Consider the following 22,656-nt stretch of genomic DNA (forward strand, 5'->3'; position numbering starts at 1 on the left):
GGAGATGGGGCCCAGTCTAAACATGAAATTAATTTATGTTTCATATACACCTTATAATGATGCAGTGATAATAATAATAATAATATAATATAATTAATTATGATTATAATGATGAAGTGGCTCAAGTGATTAAGATGCTAACTCTGTTGATTGGAAAATCTGCAGGTTGGCAGTTTGAGGCCCGGGTGCTGCATAATGGGATGAGCTCTTGTCACTAGTCCCAGCTTCTGCCAACCTAGCAATTTGAAAGCATGCAATTGCAAGTAGATAGATAGGTACCATTTCTCAGTGGGAAGGTAACAGTGTTCAGTACAGTCATGCTGGCCACATGACCACCAGAGCAGTCTTCGGACAACGCTGGCTCTTTGGCTTAGAAACAGAGATGAGCACTGCCCCCTACAGTCAATTATGACTAGGCATTCATACGACTAGACCTTTACCTTTATACACCTTATAAAGAAAGCCTTACAATAATTTTATATATAATATTTAAAATACTTTTGTGCATGAAACAAAGTTTGTGTATACCGAATCATCAGAAAGCAAAGGTGTCACTATCTTAGCTACCCATGTGGATGATTTTGGAGTATTTCAGATTTTGAAATCCCAGATAAGGCATACTCAACCTGGACTAATGTTTATTGTATATTACTCAAAAATCTGGATAGCACTCCTAGTGTTTTTCTACATCTCTATAAGTAAAATGGCCATAAGCCTCTTAAAAGCCTGCCTCCTACGTCTGTAGCCTCTAACCATCTGACAGAAGCTTAAATATAGTATAACCTAACTCAAAGTGGGTGTATGCATACTTGAGTTTCTCTGGAATGCATGACATCAAAACAATGCAACCATAGAACCATCCAGATTGATCTTTATAATCTCATATTAAAAAAAACAGGGAACAACTTGACAATCTTTAAAGGTGTGGCGTACATTTTTTCCTTGCCATATCTGCTTTATACAGTGGGGGGAAGGGGAGAAAGTACCTTGCTTACCATCTGTTCAAGATTTTTAATCTGAGAATTTAATGATGTCTTAAAAGCCATCCCCTAGAAAGGAAATTAATGTAATTCTTTAAATTGGGCTTTAATTATTATTTTTACTCATAATCAACCAGTGAATTATTAACTATGGCATGCCAAAAGGAACAACTAGAACATGCCTCAAGCAGTGAACAGAATTCTAATGTCTTGTATTTTAATTTCTTTCTGTCAATGTCTGACAGTGATGTACAATGTAATAGGGAAAACTCTCGTAGTAATATGATAATAAAGCAGTCAGTCATGGCGAAATGACTTCAATGAGAATTTTCAAAGAGTGAATTTATATGCCTCTGTAGTACTGTAGGCACAGCAACAACAAAGTACTTTGTAGCATATGTACAGATATCCTTTTGAATGTTTCTGTGCATCATTAATGTAATACCCTTATAGGAACAGGAGAGTACCCTGTTTAATATTCTGCTTTTCATGGTGACCATCTGTCTCTGAAGTAAAACAACATAAATACAAATGATTATCTATAATTATTATTAATCATATATACTAAAGTTCCATATAGTTTTCATGACCAATTGCTACTTGATATATGTCCTCTATGAATTTGTGTAATTCCCCTTTAGTGACCTCAGAGTAAGCAGGCATGAGCAAATCTTATGACAGCAAATGTCATAAATTAACTGTGCTCTGTCAAAAATACTTTCTTTTGGCTCTCCTGAATCTCAAGTCAATCAATTTAATTGGATGACCCCAAGATCTTGTATTAGATGAGAGTGGGATAAATTATAAAAGATGCCAGGGAGAAACAGCAGTTTTAATGTTGAAAGTGTTTCTGTTTTTAATTACCAGTGTATCATATTGAGGATCCTGTCATTTTGTTAAGATGAGTGACAACATTTTATTGACTGAAGTCAATCTAGAGCATTGGAAGTAGCTTGGTGACAAATCAGTGCTTAATTTCTAAAATAATAGGAGCTGTGTCTCAGTTGCCCATGTCCTGATAATCTATGTCCCAAATGTCTTAGTTTTGATCCCAGACATAATGTGGCTCATTGTTGTAGTGCAGAGAAAAAGATGAGTACTGGCAAATGCCTAAAGGAATTTTCTGTCACTACTACACATGTTCTTCTCAGAGTCCTGGGAAGTTTTGGCAGCAAAGAAAGGAATATGATATATTTTTCTGTAGTAGTTCCCCTCACCTCCAGAGTCAAAGTGTATTTCTGAATGGCAATATTAAATGGCCAAATAAGTTAATATAGGATACAACCCAGTCAAAGCTAAGCCCATCTATGTTCTATTTGTTTCAGTGGGACAAATTTAAATACTGTATATGTTTAACTCTGATGTGAAACATCAATAGGATTTTAAGCACTCGACTTTGACAGGATTGTGCTCTTGTCTGTAGACAGAACATTATAGATATATTCTGAAAACGTCACTTTCCTCCTTTTTCTCTTTTATCTGCTAAAAGGGCACTTGCTTCTGATGGAACAATGATCATAATCTCATCACCATTCATTTCAACTCCCACAGCTTTTGAAACTGTATCTCTGCAAGTGAGTTCCACTGTAGAAAGTTTATATTTAAGTATTCTTGCTTCCTGTCAACTAAATTAGGCCCTAGGTATGAGATCCAGCATTTTTGAATGGTATACTACTATATGGATATTAATTTCATTGCTGAGTAGTAGAAGATTTGCTTTGCAGAGGAAAAAAGTCTGAAATTTACTTACTGGAACTCCAAAGGTTATTAGTGGATCATAGAGGTGGGAAAACCACTGCCAGAAAACCCAGGGACCAGTTTCATATATGTAAGGTGTATGTGTTCTTCCCCTCTTTCTTCAGAAATATGTATGTTGGCAGTTTCTGCAAGAAAGTATGGAAAAGAAAATGAAACCAAACAAAAAACAAAACAAAACATTTTTATCTGTTTACATAGAATCTTTTTGTTTACTGAAAAATCTATGAATTTGAATGCACATTATATGTTACTGGTTTTATATTCCACAGTAAATTGTACAGGGATATATTTGATTACAGTCAGACAATATTATCAAATAATAGTAGAAAAAAAGATACCCCAAAGATTTTATGTTCTTTCCAGCATTGCCTATATTGTCAGTTTTCCAAGCAAGTGAGTTTGATTGGAATTGTCCTTTCTTTTTTGTATTGTGTTGTCAGTGACCACATGAAAATCATTTATTCAAGTCATTTTTGACTTATGGCACCCCTAAGGTGAACCTATCATGGGTTTTTCTTGGTAAAAATTTGTTCAGAGTGAGTTTGCCATTGCCTTTTTTGTGGCTGAGAGAGTATGACCTGCCCAAAGTCACCCAATGGGTTTTCATGGCTGAGCAGGGATTTGAACCCTGGTCTCCCAGAGTCTTTCCCCAACGCTCAAATCACAAAGTTACTCTAGATCTTTTTAAAGATGGACAGACTATGGTGACCCTAAGGCAATCCTATCTCAGGGTTTTCTGAGGCTAAATGTGTGTGTGAACCCATGGCCAAGGAGGGATTCAACCCTGGTCTCCCCGAGTCGTTATCCAATGCTCACACCATTACACTATGCTGGCTCTCATACACAAAAACTACAGCAATATTATTAACAAACAACACCATCTTGTGTAACAGGCAAGCCACAATCATCTATTGCAGACATATGTCCACAGACAGCTGCCTAGTGTCGCTATAGAGTGCAAAAGAATTGGGGGAACTCTGGGGTAGCTCTGGGGCTAAAATACTCTGAGGGCAGTCTGGAGTATTCTGGCCAGTGTAGATGAGCCCTTCATTACATACAGGATTGTATGGCAGAAATACAAAAAACCTACATACAGTAGTTCTTTACAACACCAGACAAATGTTTAAAAAGTTCTGAAGTACCCTTTTCTTGCACCTCCAGCAGCAGTTGCAGTAAAATAATTGCATCATCTGAAAGATTAAACACTCTGCTGTCCAATCCAGGTAAAGAAGGATGTGGAATTTGATATTATTGACAAACTAGATAAATATTAAGAATTCAGGCAGCCCATAGCAGTTTTTACTCTAGGTAGGCCTATCAATTTCTAACAGCACATAAAAGATCAATTACATTGTCCACCACATATATTACCACATAACATTATGGTCTGGTTCTCCAGTAGAAATGTGGAATAAATTCTGCTGGCTCCCATGTGCTTGAGAGCCAAAACACAGCATGCAAAGCTCTTTCTTTCCTCCCCTGCAAAGCTAGAGGGAAGAAGTGTGGTAGAAACCATCATGATTTATTTTGCTGGGATTCAAATTTCTTCTGAAGTACTTTACCTAAAAAGCCTGCAAAATTGGCATTTTTAAAATTTCATTTTTTTAAAAAAGAAAAAGAAAGAGTAATTTAATTATTTGCACAGTAACAAAGAAGGTGGGAAGGAGAGGAAGTGGGCAGCCAGCTTTCCAAGTTTGTACATGTGGGACATCAGGATGGATAGATATGATCCGTGTTAAACCTCTTTTCTAGCTTGGGGTAACAAAGAGCAGAAGGATTTTGTATATACCAATGGCCTAAAGGTTTAAAAAAAACAACCCAAAAGAACAGGTTATTTTCTGGAATCATCCTTTTGTTACTAAAAATTAAAAATTCATCAGGAAATCTCCCATTTTGAATGGTCAGTAATGATTTTAGTTGAAGATGCTTGACAAAGGAAAATATAATCTTTTTGCTCAAATATAGGAGATGTCTCATCCACTGGGCTGCCATGAGTGGAGGCCAAAGCAAGGGCAGTTAACAACAACAACTATCATATGTTTTGTACTATAAGACTATGTAGCAAAGGCCATTGTGTGATACATGTGATCCATCTTTGTCAAAAAAAATTGGGGGAAAGGGAAAAAATGGTTGAAAGGAGGAGTAGTATGGTGGTTCACAGTAAAATGTTCAAACTGTCAAATTCTTTCTGAACAAATTACCTGATTATAATCTTGTTGACATTTGGACACCATCCAGGATTTCTTTTATCCCCACTCCCCATAAAGAATGACATTTTCTTGGAGCAAACACAACTATATTTCCTAAGATCAGTGATATATTCCTGCCCTGCAGGGGTATTTATTAGATACGAAAGCCCAGTGCAAAACCCCATTCTGAGTCATGCCTTGTGCACCCAACGTGTCAAAAGTCTTATTTTTCTTGCATTTCCATATAAACATTATCCCCCATGCACCCCAAGTGTAACCTTTCTGTTCTTCCTACTGGATAGATGTCATTTTATTAAAGGTTACTCCACATCAGGAAACATCTTGACTATCTCATTAACATATGAAAACTGTGAGGACAAACCTATGGGAGGACAGGAAGAGAGCAGAGAACCATCATCTTCTGAGCCAATATTGGCAGATCCCAAAAGCAGTTTTCTGTCCCTTCTGACCTTTCTCTTCATTGATGTTCCTTTACATTTCCCCCTCCTATTGGTTTCAATGGGAGAGGAAATCAATACTTTTTCTATAGGACTGGCATATAGGACTTTCTAATCTTTTAGAGGTCATGTTGGCGGAATAAGAAAGCATTGGACCTGGTGGATCAAAGCTATCTCTGCTGTGCTCCTTTCTTCCTCATCCTCCATCATGGAGTAATGATGGAATTGGAATGATCTCTTATTTTCACAAGAAGGCCTCTGTAGAAATGAGAGAAGTCTACTCCTTCACTTGACAACAGGAATGACCAGTGACAAATAAAGAGATCTGCATTGCCCAGCTACCCTTCATCTGGCCTCTCTCTGGGCAGTCATCATTGCTTCATAGTGGACATTGCTCAGCAGGCATAAAGAAGAATTATCCAGGAAAAAAAAGATACATTCGTGGTTGCTGTGTACCTCAAAGTTGTTTCTGACTCATAGTAACACTAAGGCAAAGCTATCACAGAGTATTCTTGTCAGGATTTGTTCAAAGGGGAAAGTGTACTTTCCCAAGATCACTCAGTGTTTTTTCATGGAGAAGCAGGGATTTGAACCCTGGTGTCCAGGGTCATAATCCAACACTCAATCCACTACACAATACTGCCTCTAAATGATGTAGGAGCTTTATTGTTGTTGTGTGCCCTCAGGTTGTTTCTGAGTTATTTTATGGTGATCCTAAAGAGAACTTATCATGGGATTTTCATAGTAAGATTTGTTGAGAAGGATTTTTGCCTTTGCCTTCCTCTGAGACTGACAGAGTACGACTTGGCCAAAGTCACCTAGTGGGTTTCCATGGCCAAGCTGGATATGAACCCTGGTCTCCAGAGTCATAGTCCAACACTCAAACCACTACACTATGCTGGTTCTACCAATCAAAAGATGATTGTGTTCATGTGTATGTTTATATATATAGCTTGATCACAAAATGTCACAGCTGAGCCTAAAGGTAAATTATTTTTGTTCTGGTAATTTATGACCTACAGAATGGAAGCTCAGACCTACGTCTAACTACAAGTCCCAATTAGTATAGGCCCATTAAATCAATAGGATTTACATAAATGCTGATTGATCATCAAATGATATATTTATGATCTTCTAGTTAACCATTTGTCTGCTCTAGCAAAGATTATTTGGGTGCAAACCAGAGTAACTGGCCTGGATTCACCCCATTAGTACCATATGTACTGGTAATAAAGTGATCTAAACCTAAACTGATGTCCACACATGTCTCTGGTGTAAATGCAGATTGTCACTGCTTTGTTCTTCCCTTGTCCTCAGGGCTGCTGCCACCTTCCCACACAAGCACCTCCCTGGCAGAACCCTGATGGAAATATCACTTAGTCTGAGGTCATAAGGAGGTGTCCATCAATGTGTTCAGCAGTGAGGGGAGGGGGTATCCCAATCATTCCCTCATTATTGATCATATGGCTGGGCACATCTTTATGACCTCAAAACAAGCAATATCACCAGCGGGGTTCTGCTGGGGAAGTGTTTGCTCAAGAAGGTGGTGTCGGCATCCCCAATGAGAAAGCAACATTTTTCCTACTTTGCAAGTGACTGGGCTCAGTGGAACAGGGGATGGCAAGTAGCGTGGAATTTTTGGACAAAATGGTGAAGCTTTCCACCCACTGATCAGTCCCATCCCACCTCTCCCCAAATCCAGCCTGATACAGATGTCCACACATCAAAAACTCTAGATTTCCTAGGAAACTCTGGAGCAACCTGCGACTTCTTTGTAATGTGGAAGTGCTTTCCAGATTCAATAGAGATCAAGTGTGGAAAAGAGAAATACTAGCAATTAAAGAAATTACCCTAATGCTTAACTAGTATAATATTGCTAAAATGATTAAGCACTTTTGACTATAACTCTTTCATAATAATTAGAAAGGGCTCAGTAGAAATTGGTGACAGCCAATTTCTGAAACATTTCCTATCTCTAGATGTGGCTGACATCTAATCAGCGGAAAAGGGAGGAAGAAGAACACAAGGGAGGAGATGTGAGATACTGGGATACAGTATCTCAAGCAAGAGTTTGATGCAAAACCATGAATACTGAGGTAAAAAAACCATCAAAACAAAAAGAATTGGAAAATCTTGATACTTCCAGGGACATTTTTCTTTTCTGGATAGGCCCTAATATGCATTAATTGGAGTTATTTTTTCATTACATATGAAAACTTTCCCTCACAAAAATGTCTTGAATAGGGACCAATGCCCGAAGCCTTTTTTAGCCCCACAATTTTTGTTTCTGCCTCCTCAGTGAAAATTGTTCCATTACACCCCTGCATACTGATCACAGAAGGAATGGTTTACAATGATGCAAAGATCGCATTTATACAAAAATCAAGCTGGAAGAATAAGAAAATAGTGGAAAATAAAATCTTAAACTTTACAATGTAACATTATTAATTGTCTGGGTACCCTGAGAAATTTTATTTCCCTATGAGAACTTAATTTGTTCTTGGCAAACGGTAAAATGCTTAATTAAACTTAACAAAAATATTTGGGGGGGGGGTGAAAAGAGAGAGCAAGACAGACAGAGGGAGGAACAAGAATGACAGAATCTTGGCAGATAAACAAAAGGAAATAACACAAAAAGAAAAGGATTAGTGAAAATAAAGATCAAGAGAGGATCAAAAACTTATATTGGCTAAATTCCAGAAAGCATTTCCTACATTTTATAAGCAACTCTATTCTTAACTGTTTAGAACAGAGGAACTAGTTGATCTTCACCTAAAGGAATACTGACCACCCTCCGTGTTGACGAACAGAGGCCCTTATAGATACCGAGGGAATACAAAATGTAGTTCTAATGTCAACTGACTAAATGTCATGTCCTGATGTATTATATATGGAACAAAAGTCCCATACAGAATATGTTGGTTTGTTTGATGAACATGGTGGTTACAGTGGCTTTCAAGATTTGTACCCTTCATGAACTTCCTCTTCATCAATTTGTCTACTGAGAAAGCAACAGAGGATTCTAAGGCCTGATCTGTGATAACACTATCACTTTACTCTAGTAATTCCCTCCCACTGGGCTTTGTCGTTGCATATATAGCCAGAGAACAAAACAAATGCATGGAATATATGTTGAGTCTCTCTTATCTGAAATGCTTGGGACCATAAATATTTTGGGTTTTGATGTTTTCCAGACTTTGGAATATTTGCATATACATAATGAGATATCTTGGAGATGTGACCCAAGTCTAAATATGAAATTAATACATGTAGCCTTATTTTATACATCATAATTTTAATAATTTTGTGCATGAAACAAAGTTTGTGTATACTGAATCAGTGACACTTTTGCTTTGTCATGACACCCATGTGGATAATGTTGGTTCTGGAATATTTTGGGATTCTGGATAAGGGATACTCAACCTGTACTGCATAGTAAAAATTTGTAATGGTGAGCAAAACCCTTAGACATCATGGATTCTTGGATGTATAGGGTTTCATATATACAATGAAGCTCTGCATTACTAAAGGTTCAACTGTACCATAGATAATTCTTTAATAATCTGTTTTAAATAGTCATTGCCATCTCACAGTACAATCCTGTACAATGCATACCCCAGTCAGAGAACTGTAGGATATCATGTCTGATCCAAGTCTTTTTGGGCAAGTAAATCATTAATATGTTCTAGGTTCAGTGATAGAAACCATCATAGGATTAAATTGGTAAATGCAATTTCACCAGAGCATGGATTAAAAATGGGGAGCGTATGAGCCATAGCAGGAGAGGATTAAGACTTAGTTGGCATTCTATATACTTTGGCTCCTACCACCTGCTTGATATAACATAAGAAGATGGTACAAGACAACACAATTTAATTTAATAGAAAGTTAAACATAATGTCCTTCATTGTTTTAAAATAGGCATAGGCAACTGCTATAGGTCCAGGGGCTAATTTTCTGTTCCTGAGGCCCTCTGGGTGCTACACATATTGCTAAAATAGAACCTTGTACCAAAAAGGGGGGCAGGGAGGAAGAAAACAATCTGAGAATGGCGAGAAATACACTTTTAAAATCTTAAACAGGACAGACCTGTGACCTATTTCAAAGGCTTGCAGAAGTGGCTGTTCAATTTTTTTTTAATTTTAATTAATTGTTTTGGCCAGACTGTAGGGGCCAAGGGCCTTAAGTGCAGAATTTTATCTACCCTGCTTTAAAATATGTTCAACAGTCAATAGCTACTGGAAAGTTCTCCCACTCAGTTTAACTGAAATAGTCAAAATGCTTTCCCCCTAGCTGCTTCTTCCAACAAATTAATGTTTTACTGTTCCTGATTCTTTTCTTAGTAGTTGTCACAACTTTCATAATGATTCATTTTATTCTGAAGTTAGGCTGAATCATATGTACTTTGGGTACATATCATCTGTTCACAGTAGCATGGAGGACTATACTTGTCCTAAAGTCTCACAATTATAGTTTTGACTATAGTTTAATCTGTATGCTGTGGTTCAGTAGTCTTCTAGTTATGACTTAGGTGACTTCAATGACTTCATCACTGAAACTGTAGAAATCATTAAGCTGCAATTTATCATGGTAAATGCCACCATTTCCAATGCTCAAATAGGTACAGAGATGGCCACTTCAGGATGTAGGTCCCAGCTGAAAACAGCAGAGGTTGGGAAACTGTCCTTAGCTCATATGTCAGGCATTAGCCGAATAAATGTGGCTTGGAGTGTTTCTAGTTTTTTAAAGACCTTGAGTCTCTGCTAACTCATAAGAAAAGCATTGGTAGGGACAATGAGATGGTGCAGGATAAGCTCGTGCACAAGATATGATAGCAATAAAAACAAAACAGAAATGTGTGGGGCTAAAATTCTTCTGTAGGTTTTTTTAAAATAGACTTTCTTCCTTATCAGAAAAATTATGCAAAAAACATGTTGCTTTTAATGTAAATGTTGGGCAGGCACTCAAACATTACTATATTCCTAGGTGGGAGTGGTGGGGACAAACTTCTTTCAAATTTTCAAAGAGTCAAACACCTTAATTTTCTTGATTGTAGACACGTATGGTAGATATTTAAAGCACAATAGTTAAAACGTCTCCAAAATAATTTCATTGGATTCTGTAGGTGAGCTTCCATCAAAGATCATAATAACCTGTTATTATTGTTGTTGATGTTGTTGTGTGCCTCCAAGTCGAACCCATCACAAAGTTTTCTTGGCAAGATTTCTTTGGGGGGTTTTTTGTAGCATTTCTAAAACTTAGAAGAGATAAGGTTGTCAAGTCGTGCCCGACCATAGGAGGCGGTGCTCATCTCCGTTACTAAACCAAAGAGCTAACATTGTCAGAGACTACTCTGTGATCATGTGGCCAGCATGATTGCACAGAATGCTGTTTACCTTGCCACTAAAGTGGTATCTATTTGTCTACTTGCATTTGTATGTTTTCGAACTGCCAGGTTGGCAGAGGCTGGGACTAATGATGGGAGCTCACCCCATCATATGGCACTCGGGCCTCAAACTGCCAACGTGCTGATCTTGCAATCAACAGAGTCAGCGTCTTAACTACTTGAGCCACCGCATCCCTTATATATATGTATATAAAACCTTCATACAGGGAATATTAACAGTGTCTTCAGAAAGCCAAATTGCTGGGCCTAAAAAATTAATATATGCAAACAAAATAGCAGAACTGTCACATTAATGTCACCAACACAGTGTTCCAGAAAATCTTCCAAATTCTCCCCCCCCCCCAAGATTTTTAAGAGGGTGAGATATGGAATAAGGCTAACTACTGTATATATTCGTCTATAAGTCTAAAAATTTATGCCCAAAAATTCATGCCCAAATCCCAGATCAACTTATTTACAGGTCACCATGGAAATGTGATAGTAGCTCTTTCAGATTTCCCCATGTGATGTGGTGAGGAGTTTATTTTTTCTGAAGCCAAGTAGAAAGAGCCCTGGGTGATTGATAGATATTGCTGTTTGTTTAAGAGCCCCTCTCCCGCCTGCGCGACTGGCTGAAATGATGAAGCAAAAAGCCTCAGTGAGAGTCTCTCTTGCCATACGCACCCATACACACACTGAAGGAGCTTTCAAGTTTTACCCTCGACCTATCCATGAGTCATGGCAAAATCCATAATTTTGGCCCCTAAACCTGACCTTGACTTATACATGAGGTCGGCTTATAGTTGAGTCTATATGGTAAACAGGCAGTCAATTCTTTCTCACTACTGTTATTATTATAAATAATAATTTTTAACTTTCATATCAATTAAAGAAACTTACAAATGCAAAGTACTTGAGATTTTAACACTAGTGCTTTTGTGTTTTTAGTGTCTATTCTCTCATGGAAGAAGCATTCATCTATTTATTTGGTACCATCTATTGTACATGGTGGTCTACATAGTAACAGCATCAAAAAAATTCTCTGTCCCAGAAACTTTATACACTCTAAATTTAAATGAGAAAGAAGCTTATCAGAATTGAGAAGCTTAACCAGTAATGGCAACAGGAAATCCCTAAGCTGAGCAAGCCACTGATCAGAGTTCTGTTTTTAAAATCAAAGCAACCAGTAACCAATTCATATAATGATTCTCAAACATTTTGCTAAGGAAATACAATTCAACATGGAGTCACCAATTCTGCTTTCATTCCGAATCATGATATATAATCAAAAGCCACAAACTACAGCATTATCTCATTGCTCCTAAAATCCACATTCTGTCTACATGGCATCTCACCTGTTCAGAATTGGATTAATATGTTCAGCTATGAATGCAAGCATGAACTAATTTACTATTTTGCAGACCCTGCTATAAAATATGGAAACCATCACAAAAGAATCAAGGATTTGCTGTAAAATACATACACACAACCAGACAATAACTATAGGCCTTCATTTTTAGTAGGTCACAAGCTTTTGCTCTTTATTCCTCTCAGCAGGTACTACCTGCCATGTGACAACACTTACATACTTTTCTAACCCAGGAAAACTATTTGTTCACAGAATTAAGTGTGTGAGAGCTGCATTCAGTGACAGACTAAAAATAATCACATATGCATATCCCCTGCGTCCTCATGTGTAGAAAATGTGTTACTCTGAAGTAACACTTCCATCCATTCACTACTCCACACAGTGTAATTTTTCTCCCTGTGTTGCTGATTTAAAGAGCTCGTATGTAAATAGCATTTACAAGTGCTTAACCTTGTCAACCTCTGTCAGTCTGTCGAGACTTAATGAGCAAAAAAGTTCACATTGAGAAACACAGAAGTTAAGTAGCTAACAGCACAGTCCTGAACATATCAATGCAGGAGTCTCATGCAGGTCACTTGGAATATGCCTCACAATTTCACTGTTGCAAGAGGATTCATTTACTTATATTTAAATTATTTCTGCTCTGATTTTTAACAAAGAAATTAACATGTCTTACATACAATTTAAAAAGCTATAAAATACAAAGAACAAGAATATAAAGTTGTACCGAATTAAATGAACCATATTACTGTAATGAAGTGTGACACCAGAGTACTACCATCAGGTCTTGGGAATAACAATAAAATGCACACCAGCATGAAGTTTAAAAGATTAGGCAAATAAAATAGTTTTGAGCTGGCACTAGGTACACATGTTTGGAGAAGGTATTCCAAAATGGGCATCATCACAGAAGAATGGTGATGCAGAGGTAATGACAAAAAAGACCCCGAAGGAGGTCTTAATGAGGAGAATCGTATACATAGGACTTTAGATATCTGGTCTCAACCTGTATCAAAGGCCATGGGTTTTCAGAGTTCTGTTCCTGTTATCAGTGCTATAGCCCAATTTAGACTTAATCTGGTGACCGTAATTATTAATTACTATTGGCAGCTGCTCTGTATGTTTTAGGCTGCCAAGGCTATATATGGTGTGATTTTAAGCTATCCTGTAAGCTAAAAATGGCAGAAGGGAAATTATAAAGATTTAAAATAAAAATATGTAAGATTTTAAATAAATATATGACTTACCAAGACAAATGGCAGTGCATGCCTTTTTGATGAGATACAAGTATATACTCATGGGGGAGGTAGAAAGGACAAACATTAGCTGTAGCCATTGTTTTTTATGTGACAAGTTACCAGATATTTTTGGTTATAAGTCATTGTTAATAGTAGGTATGCAAAATATGTGTGGATTGAGCTACTGTACTTGGGATTCTGCAGTTTAGAGCCTTGTCATACAAGATTGGTAAATTGCAGCTGGAGCACAATAATAGCACCTTCAGTGGGGCTTACTGCATGACACAGTTCCTCTCCTGTTGTTCTCCATTTTGAAAGCAAATCTTTTAATGACCTAGTTTCCCACTACTGGTCTGCTAGGATTTTTGGTGTGAATGTTAAACTCCACTTTAATGCTGATTTTGGGTGGCCAGTGGGCAAGCTATAGATGTGGCTTCTTGTTGGGAAGAATGATCAAGAAGCATGAATTTACATTTGTATTAGTGTTTTTAGCTTTTATTTTGTAATATCCCACATTTTTCTTGAATGTCCTACATTTTGTGGAGCCTTGTCATCCTTTGTGGTTATGACAGATGGACACCCTGGCCAAAGCACATCTGGAGGGCAGTATGATTCCTAGTCCTGCACTAAAGAAAAACACCTGGGACTAAGGTTTTATGTAATTCTGCAGGTCTTGATCTGTAATCCAAGGGAGTAAGTTCCACTGAACTCCTATGGACATATTTCTGACACAACATGCAATAAATTGATTAAAAGTCATTCAGTCAACAAGCTTCTTCCATTTCCTTCCTTTGTATTATACACTTAGGGGCTAAACAGACCAGCATAAAACGCTGGCATCAAGTTGGGGTGAAGGTATGGTGACTGCATGCCACATGCCCTGATTCATTGTAATTTTATTTACAGTCGTTGACCAAAATATCTCAAAGTTTAATGCCCTGACTCCTCTCCGATGCTAGGGTCACGCTGCCCGCCTGACCACATGGTGGGCAGTGCCACACCATTTCTTTGGCACAGTGTTTAGATGTGCTGTGCCAAAGATACTCAGAAACTCAGCAGTGGCAAGAGCAACTTTTTGCTGCTCTAAAAAGGACTGGCATTTTGCTGGTCTTTTTAGAGCTGGTAAAGAGCTGGATCAGGTCCATGGCATGTGGTTGCTGCGGGCCCGATCCAGTGCTAAAAGGGCAGCATCAAGCTTCCGCTTCACAGGGACGTAGCCAGGGGGGGGGGGGTTCTTGGGGTCCGGACCCCCCCTTCCATTAGAAAAATGAATGGTGTGTGCTGCTGCGCCACTGCGCCCAAGCCCCATCATAATGGTGGCACTTAGTCTGGACCCCCCCCCCCCCCCGATTCCTAAAATCCTGGCTACGTCTCTGTGCTTCAGGACTATCTGTTTTGCCCCCTAGTTTGTGATATCTCTTTTCATTATCACGATAAAAACATTGGAGGAAAAGCCTGCTTAATTGTATTAATTATTATTTAATTTTGAATAGTAGTGGAGACATTGGAAAAGGCAACAAATATTATCCTGTCTTGGCAGAAAGGCAGGAATTAAATAAAAAATATAAGTAAAAATAAAATTATGTTTTAGACCACAATGCAATTGTGTTGTAGCTATATACCTCATCAATGAGCAAAGAACCAAATAATTCATGAGTATTATCTGCTGTATTAGATCTCACCTTAACTGCAATTGACCAGCTGAAGCATTACTTTGCCCAGTATATATATCCTTTGTGAAAAATCACTGAAACTACTCCCAATATTAATTGTTCTTGTATTACGTTTATCTATAGTTGACAACTTAATGCTAGATATTTCCTTTTTAAAGTTATGTCCCAGGTGCATCAATTATATATTTAAACAAAGGTGCTCTATTGTCTATTTACTTTCCAGTTGCCAGCTTAAGACATGGTGGGTTATGTGTGACTGATTAAATACAATACTTCCAACTTTTGAGTTTAGTATATAGCAATAAAAATGAAAAGAGATTAAACAGGTACTTGCCTAGGCAATTGTTTGTAGCGGGAAGGTTAATTTAATATTTGTTGTATCCTTGAATTGTCCCAAATTATTTGACACTTGTTACAATGTACAGTGCTCCTGCTTCATATGTGGGCACAACATACACAGCTTTCAGCATACGCTGAAAGCTGTGCTGGAACAAGTGGTGCCACACGCCAGAAAGAGTAATGGCGTGCACACCCATGCCTCGCGCTACTGCGGTCATGAGCCCCATTAGTTTTAATGGGGCTTGAGCATACGCGTAATTTCCCTTATGTGGGGAGGAGGGCAGAACAGATCCCCCACATAAGGGAAGGGACCACTGTACTTTAATGCAAAATAATGTTTGAATATTATGCTGGGTGACATAAAGAAAACATAATTGGATTTTTCATTTTTTCAAAAGTAAAATATGCTATTACTTAACCAACCATCAATTTATACTAGTTGTTCTTCCCTGTCTCTTCAGGTAAAAGTGTTTCAAAAGTTGTATATAAAGTTTGGAAAGAAGCTTAAAAAGACACATCAGAAAAAGAAAGGAAATTGGGATGGAAGAGGAAGACTGCAAATTCATGCACTATTAATATCTACTTATTATTATGTGCTATCAATTTGCTACAGATATTTTAGCATTCAAAGTGCTTCACCAGCTCACAGATTTGCGGTTTGGGCCCTTTTATTTCTATATAGAGAGCCGACGTTGTGTAGTGGATTGAGCATTGGACTACAATTCTGGAGATCAGGGCTCAGTTCTCTGCTCAGCCATGGAAACCCACTGGGTGACTTTTGGCAAGTCACATACTCTCAGTCTCAGAAAACTCCATAATAGGGCAGCCTTAGGTCAGAAATGACTTGAAGGTGCACAACATTTCTGAGCTGGCAATTAAAGAGAATGCATATAACTAAATTCTTCTTCATAGTAGTGCACAAGGGAAGATGCACAGAGAAAGGATGCCTTAAAAGTGGGCTGGGCCACTGTCAAGAGAGTAGCAGGCCACATTAGACCCCCAGGAATTCTTGGATGGCAGCCCCACTGGCCCCATAAAAACAATGACCCCCCCCCCCCCAATACTCCCAAAGACCCTGTAGGAAGCATGGGAGTAATTTTCACCAGGAGGTGCCTTTTTTCGAAACAGAACATCACAGGGAAGTTACTGTCACTTCCTTTTTTCTTTAGAAAAATAAATAAATAAAGTCCTCTCCTGGGCTTAAAATGGCTCAGGGGGGCAAAAAATGGGCAAAATACCCCTCAAAGGCTGTTGCAGAGGGACCTGGGGGAAAATACTGTGGAGGAAAAATGTCCCCAGGTGGCCATAACTCACATAACCCTGCTTTAGAGTGTATAGATGTGGAGTGTTTAGCATCTCCTTGACTGCAGCAGTTGTAAAAGGGGCAGCATGGTTTAACAAGCTCTTTTCAGAATAACTTGTAGCTATGGATGTTTACATTTGCAGCATGAATGAATGGTCTTCTAATGATCTCCAATGTAACTTTATATCAGGCTATTGTAACATAAAGTAACTAAATAAAACATAGTACTTTCATATACCTGATTTTTTTATTTTTTTTTTGCCAAAACCTTTCCATGTACTAAGTTGCTAGGAAATGGTTGAAACTGTAGTGGGGACAACAAACGATCCCCAGTGAAGAAGCACAAGAGGAAGGGTGGGAAAACGACATGAGAGAACATGCACAGAGGGAAAGATGGAATGACAACTAAACAGAATTACAGAACATTGTGGGAGCCGTGTGGCTGCATCTTATCTGGAACACCGAACCCATTACCATCCTCTTCACTACTGTTAGATCATTATATTTCTAATTCCTGCAGATAGAGAAATGAAGGTGGGACATAATAACTTCTACAAGGCTACACCGAATGATCTACTTCATAATGACATTACATGAAATTAAAGCATTTAAATAAAATATATGTATGCTGTCACTTGTATTATGCAGATGGTGATTAGATATCCTCCTTTTCCAGGACATGTCCTCCATTTCAATCTTCTCTCCAGAAGGAACTCCAAAATGTCCTCCATTTTGGGCATGACTAAGAAGCATGAATTTACATTTATATGAGTGTTTTAGCTTTTATTTTTGAATGTCCTCCATATTTCTTGAATGCCCTACATTTTGTGGTGCCTTGTCTTCTTTTGCAGCTAAGACATCTAGTGACCCTGATTAGGCAACACTGTAAGTTTTCATTTTATCACAGTTATAGATACTAAAACCTTTAGGCACCCTGCTAGAAAGTATAAAACTACAATAACACAATTGTCTCAAGTCTCTTTTTTTCTGGAAAATGTTTGTCTTAAAACATGTGGGTAAGTGTCATTATCAAGACCTTGCATATTTTCAATATCCACCCAACTCTGTGGTATTAGTGTTGTTTTTTTAAAGTTCAGAGTGACAAGCACATTGATATAAAGGAATCATCGTACTGCAGACATTAACTTTTATCAGATAGGTTTTCAAGTAGATTTATAAAATGGAGACTACATCTGCCATACAAGATTAGCCTGTAAAAGATAGTGTATTTGTTCTCGCATGTGAACTTTACACATCAGATTTGTGAAAAAAGTCAAACATACTAATACAAGTAGGCTTATAATTTCCCTTGTGTTTCAGCTTCACAAACTGAAATGGAGCATAATTATTAAAAATTATTGACACTATGGTTCTAATATTTTAACATTTGTTTCATATGAAAACTTGTATTTTCCTTTCAACCAATGATAAAGTACTTTTAAGCTCATTTAGCAGACAGGGAACTTATGCAAAGTAACACATCTACTTTATTTACGCACTTTACTTATGTAAAGTGATATAACCAGTGCCACACAATGGGATAGTTACTAAACTGAGAGTTGACACCATAGGAAAAATACTACCACCATCTATTCTTTTAATTTTAGGAAGTTAGAAAAACAGGCCTCCCAGCAAGGGTAGGAATGAGATAGCCACCAGAATTTGCTGGATTGAAACTCTCTTCATCCTTCACCAGTGACCATGCATCTTGGGCTGATGGGAATTGCAGCCCAACATATTCTAAAGGTTACTTCTCATCCATCTCTGACCCGTCTCATCTCCCAGCTGTCGCAGTAGAGTTATGGACAAACTCAGCTGCAAACAGCTGGTCTTTTAAGACTGGATTAAGGACGTTTTGGGCTAGGATCAGAATAGATTCAATGGCTCTGTGGAGTTTATCACACTGGGGCTAATTTTGGCATTAAAGAGAGATTAAAGCGTGTTTAAAGCATCCCACAAATAAAGCATAAATGGCACAAATGATTATCACATGCAATTGCACAAATAAAGTGATATTTATTTCATTGTCACTAAAATCCCAAAAGTGAAAAGATGCTCATTAATGCTTCTTTGTGAATGCTTTTGTGTGACATCATGTGAAATCATTTTGCATAATTATGTGCTTTTTCTGGGATATTCACAGGATAAACTCCCAGGCTCCTTCGTGTGATAAACTCCTGTGTCCAGCCTGCCTGATCCCAGCCCAGGGTAAATGGCCTGCATTGTCCAGACATAACAGTGTGAGGCTGTGGGAAGCATGGGACTTTTAGCTCATGGGTACAGGCCCTTTGACTAGCTTACACATTGTAAACTGGTTAGGGAGTGCTTAAGTGCACTGATAAGAGGCAAAGAAATGTACTTGCTATTGCTATTGCTATTAGACTAAAGGGTGAAAGGGGATTGATGGTGATTTTTGTTGCAGGCCTTGGTCCTTCTATCGTCCCATTCAGACTACACTTTACCCCGGATCAGGAATCGATTCTTCCACGTGAAGTTCATATTCGCTCCGAATCTGTCACAATCCATTTCAAGGCATGCACCAGAGCTCCACAGCAAATGTCCCTTAGGCCAGGACATTCAGAATCGGGTTAAAAGCTATTCTTTTTGGGGAAAAACCCAGGTTCTGCTGAATATGAACTTGCCCCCGATCATGATCGGGTCAAGTTCAGGGGAGGGATTTAGGTCAGAGGGCGGGCAGAGGGCAGAGCATTCCCTCCCCTTCATTGGAGAAGGAGGAGGAGGAGGAAAGAGCCTGGATGCAAAAAGGGGAATCTGACAGGAGGCAGGGTGACAGGAGGCAAAAAGGGGAAATCAGGGTGACAGGAGCTGCAGAGGGCAGTAAGAGGGAGGGCGGGGGGGACTGGAGAAAGTGACAGAGGAGGAGGAAGAGGAGGATGAAGGAGCCACGGGAAGAAGGGAGCCATGGAGGCCATTCTATAACGGAGCAGGAGGAGGAGGATGAAGGAGCCAGGGCAGGTCAGAGGGAGGGGAGGGTCGGAAGGAAGGAGGAGGAGGAGGATTGCCAAGGGAAATTGGGCTGCGGAGCCAAGCCGGAGGAGGGATGTCGGGAAATCAGGCTGAGGAAAGAGCACCTCTCTCTTTTGATTTTTGATAGTCTATGCGCATGATTTTTTGGGTGACATGGAATGTGTGTGTGCTTGCTTGTGCTACTTTCATTTCCTCTTGCTCCTGGAACTTAAGAGCCATTATTATTATTATTATTATTATTATTATTAGTGTTATATGTGGATGCTACAGTCAGAATGCCTGCACTGCATTTCCCTTTCATTTCCAATTGATTCAATGGGTCTACTTTACTTGGAACTGACAGGTCACTCTCTCTCAGCCTCAGTGGAAGGCAATGGCAAACCTCCTCTGAAGAGAATGTAAGCAGGAGGAAAAGGGGCAGTTCAGTTCAGGTCAGAGGCAGGGCATAAACGGAGCTCGCACCAGGCACTCCCCCCCCCCTTTTTTATATTGGCAAAAAATGTGCATGTTTTTCGCTTGAGGTAGATATATAGATAGATAGAATGTGGATAACTGCTTGTTCACTTTCCCTTTCATTTCCTCGCTTCCAGCAAAGAGGAAATGTTGCAAAGAGTACTTTGCAAAAAAATTTTTTTCCTTTGTGAATGAATGCTACAATTTGAATGTTACAATGTTTCTCCTTCCAGTTTGGCAAATTGGTAAATTGATACATGCTTTTGCTACTTCTCTAAGCAATTCAGGGGTAGCCAAAAGAATGCATGGCGTCGCATCCTTTTCTGACATTCCGAGGTGAGGAATATTATTATTATTATTATTATTATTAGTGTATGAGGCATTCTGGGGTGGCAAGAAGGGGGAATACAGGATGCAGAGATGGCATGAGCTTGCATTTTGGGGTTGAAAATGGGGCCAAGGGCAGATCATAACCTGCACTGACCCAAATGCCCACAACACACACACACACACACACACACACACACACACACACAGAGGAGGTTTTTAATTTGACAGAATCTGTGCATTCTGGCACCTGGCTCTTTAAAATAAAGGAGGGGGGAAGCACATTTCCGATGCCCCAATGAGTGCTGCAAACTTCACCTATGATGATCGCGGAACTAAATTTGATTGACAGCCAGGCACCTTCATGTTAAAACCAATTTCTGCAAGAGGGAATTCGGGTTAAAATGCCCCTGATTTGTAGTGGTCACTTGCTTACGGAGAGATTTGAGAGCCCCCCCCCCCCCCCGAATATGCCCAGTTCTCTCAAGGGCAAAAGTCCCAGTGGGAATGGGGTAGGACTAGAAATCCAGCTCCAACATTCCAGCATGCAATACACCTTTAATTATTCATTCCTGGTATAAAATCCTTCCATTCCTGTGCTGTCTTGCTCAAAATGTTGTGCAAAATGAAACAGTTCTGGCTGAAGGAAGACCTAAAACTGTGCAGCTTTTGCCCAGAAAGTTATACCAGTGGTTCTCAAAGGGTGGGCCACAACACCTGGGGAGCATGAGAGCTGTATTATTATTATTATTATTATTATATTATATCATGCCTTTCTCCCAATATAGGGATTCAAGGTGGCAAACAAAGTATAAAACAATACAATTTAAAAACAATCTTTCCAAAAATTTTATGTGTAAAATTTACATGTATGTTGAGTTAAATATTGAATTTACTTAAATAAAACTGCTATAATTTGAGCAATATTTCCTTATAAAACATTAAAATATGATTGTATGTGACTGTGCAAATGAAAATATGCACACTAAATAAACAAAATAGTTTTATTAATATAATATGTTGAGTGGGGGTAGGCAAAACATCCACATGTAGATGTAAAGGGTGCTCTCAAGGGTAAAAAGTCTGAGTACCACTGTTATGCCATTCCAAGTAAAACAGCATTTCCTGAAATTGCATTTTTTAAATGTAGTGGTGAATTTTCCATCCTTTGTGAGTAAAAAAGAATCCCAAATATTTTGACACAACAGAACGAAATACTGATGCCTTTTCCTTGGCATCTGTCCTGAAGTGGGAGAAATCAAGAATTTCCATCCCTACATGGCAGTGACTATTGTAACTATAGCAGGGAAGCCAGGTTGCATTTGTTATGCATAATACAATTCTGTACAGATGATTTAGATAGAAGCCTGCTTAAATGAGATTTCCAGGTAATCTTCACATTACCACATTCAGTATACAGTCTTGGGACCTTAGCCTGAGCTACCTCAGAATTGTTGCCTCACACTTTTGGGAGTAATTGTAAAATAAAAACATGAAGGAAGAACAGTATTATCTACTCCAAGCACTTAGATAAGAGAAGCACTTTTTTGTTTTGACATACTGCTTGGCCACAGAACTTAAAACGGCCAAGTCTACTGGCCACATATTAAGTATGGGGAAAAAACTCACACACAATAACTGGTACAGAATGAAATGAGAGTGACTGTGACTATAGTAGATAACTTCTTTTTTTCTAAAAACGAAATACATAAGCATTCCTGAAGCCTAGAGCATGGTGCAATTTATGGTGCAACCCTAGACATGGCTACTCGCAAATAAGCCCCACTGGAGGTGCATCTACACTGTAGAAATACAGTGGACCCTTGTTATACACTGGGGTTTGGTTCCAAGATCTCCCGTGTATAACAAAATCCATGGATGCTCAAGTCCCAATAAATATAATGGCATAGCAAAATGGTGTCCCTTATAAAAATGGAAAATCAAGGCCTGATATTTGAAAATTATACTTTTTTTTGAATGTTTTCAAACTGTGGATGCTTGAATCCATGTATTAAAAATCCATGTATAAGAAGGGCTGACTGTAATGTAATGTAATGTAGTTTAAAGAAAACTCGGCCACAGAACTTAAAATGGCTAAGTCCATTATATCACATATTAAGTCTGGGGAAAAAATGCCACCTAATAGCTGGTGCAGAATGAAATGTGTGTGTCTAGGCCTATACTTGGCCCCATAC

Source organism: Sceloporus occidentalis, unplaced genomic scaffold, assembly GCF_023333645.1.
Source record: "Sceloporus occidentalis isolate IW3139 unplaced genomic scaffold, rSceOcc1.0.p SCAF_6, whole genome shotgun sequence".
In the NCBI taxonomy this organism is placed as follows: Eukaryota; Metazoa; Chordata; class Lepidosauria; order Squamata; family Phrynosomatidae; genus Sceloporus; species Sceloporus occidentalis.